The following is a 2,641-nucleotide window of genomic DNA, read 5'->3' on the forward strand; positions in this document are numbered from 1 at the left end:
GGCATGGGAGTTGCCGCGCCCGGTAAGCCAGTTGCCGGGAAGAAGCCAAGGAATGGACCCAAGCCTGAGACAGAGTGCTTTTATTGCAAGGGAAATGGTCACTGGAAGCGGAACTGCCCCAAATACTTAGCGGACAAGAAGGCCGGCAACACCAAAGGTATATGTGATATACATGTAATTGATGTGTACCTTACCAGTAATCGTAGTAGCTCCTGGGTATTTGATACCGGTGCGGTTGCTCATATTTGTAACTCAAAACAGGAACTACGGAATAAACGGAGACTGGCGAAGGACGAGGTGACGATGCGCGTCGGGAATGGTTCGAAGGTCGATGTGATTGTTGTCGGCACGCTACCTCTGCATCTACCTATGGGATTAGTTTTAAACCTCAATAATTGTTATTTAGTGCCAGCTTTGAGCATGAACATTGTATCTGGATCTCGTTTAATTCGAGATGGCTACTCATTTAAATCCGAGAATAATGGTTGTTCTATTTATTTGAGAGATATGTTTTATGGTCATGCCCCGCTGGTCAATGGTTTATTCTTGATGAATCTCGAACGTGATGTTACACATGTTCATAGTGTGAATACCAAAAGATGTAAAGTTGATAACGATAGTCCCACATACTTGTGGCACTGCCGCCTTGGTCACATTGGTGTCAAGCGCATGAAGAAGCTCCATGCAGATGGACTTTTGGAGTCTCTTGATTACGAATCATTTGACACGTGCGAACCATGCCTCATGGGTAAGATGACCAAGACTCCGTTCTCCGAAACAATGGAGCGAGCGACCAACTTATTGGAAATCATACATACCGATGTGTGCGGTCCAATGAGTGCTGAGGCTCGCGGAGGATATCGTTATGTTCTCACTCTCACTGATGACTTAAGTAGATATGGGTATGTCTACCTAATGAAACACAAGTCTGAAACCTTTGAAAAGTTCAAGGAATTTCAGAGTGAAGTTGAGAATCAACGTGACAGGAAAATAAAATTCTTACGATCAGATCGTGGTGGAGAATATTTAAGTCACGAATTTGGTACACACTTAAGGAAATGTGGAATAGTTTCACAACTCACGCCGCCTGGAACACCTCAGAGAAATGGTGTGTCCGAACGTCGTAATCGCACTCTATTGGATATGGTGCGATCTATGATGTCTCTTACCGATTTACCGCTCTCATTTTGGGGCTATGCTTTAGAGACTGCTCCATTCACAAATAGGGCTCCGTCGAAATCCGTTGAGACGACACCGTATGAATTATGGTTTGGGAAGAAACCTAAGCTGCCGTTTCTAAAAGTTTGGGGATGCGATGCTTATGTCAAGAAACTTCAACCTGAAAAGCTCGAACCCAAATCGGAGAAATGCGTCTTCATAGGATACCCTAAGGAAACCATTGGGTATACCTTCTACCTCAGATCCGAAGGCAAGATCTTTGTTGCCAAGAACGGGTCCTTTCTGGAGAAGGAGTTTCTCTCGAAAGAATTGAGTGGGAGGAAAGTGGAACTTGATGAGGTGATAGTCACCCCTTCCGAACCGGAAAGTAGCGCGGCGCGGGAAGATGTTCCTGTGGTGCCTACACCGACTGGGGAGGAAGTTAATGATGATGATCATGAAGCTTCGGATCAAGTTCCTACTGAACTTCGTAGGTCCACAAGGACACGTTCCGCACCAGAGTGGTACGGCAACCCAGTCCTGGAAATCATGTTGTTAGACAACGGTGAACCTTCGAACTATGAAGAAGCGATGGCGGGCCCAGATTCCGACAAATGGCTAGAAGCCATGAAATCCGAGATAGGATCCATGTATGAAAACAAAGTATGGACTTTGACTGACTTGCCCGATGATCGGCGAGCCATAGAAAACAAATGGATCTTTAAGAAGAAGACGGACGCGGATGGTAATGTGACCATCTACAAAGCTCGACTTGTCGCTATGGGTTATCGACAAGTTCAAGGGATTGACTACGATGAGACTTTCTCGCCCATAGCGAAGCTGAAGTCTGTCCGAATCATGTTAGCAATTGCCGCATACTATGATTATGAGATATGGCAGATGGACGTCAAAACGGCATTCCTTAATGGCTTCCTTAAGGAAGAGTTGTATATGATGCAGCCGGAAGGTTTTGTCGATCCTAAGAATGCTAACAAAGTATGCAAGCTCCAGCGCTCAATCTATGGGCTGGTGCAAGCATCTCGGAGTTGGAACATTCGCTTTGATGAGATGATCAAAGCGTTTGGGTTTACACAGACTTATGGAGAAGCCTGTGTTTACAAGAAACTGAGTGGGAGCTCTGTAGCATTTCTCATATTATATGTGGATGACATACTATTGATGGGAAATGATATAGAATTCTTGGAAAGTATAAAGGCCTATTTGAATAAGTGTTTTTCAATGAAGGACCTTGGAGAAGCTGCTTATATATTAGGCATCAAGATCTATAAAGATAGATCAAGACGCCTCATTGGTCTTTCACAGAGTACATACCTTGACAAGATATTGAAGAAGTTCAATATGGATCAGTCCAAGAAGGGGTTCTTGCCTGTATTGCAAGGTGTGCAATTGAGCACGGCTCAATGCCCGACCACGGCAGAAGATACAGAAAAGATGAGTGTCATCCCCTGTGCCTCGGCCATAG

The sequence above is a fragment of the Aegilops tauschii genome, chromosome 7, assembly GCF_002575655.3.
Source record: "Aegilops tauschii subsp. strangulata cultivar AL8/78 chromosome 7, Aet v6.0, whole genome shotgun sequence".
Classification (NCBI taxonomy): Eukaryota; Viridiplantae; Streptophyta; class Magnoliopsida; order Poales; family Poaceae; genus Aegilops; species Aegilops tauschii.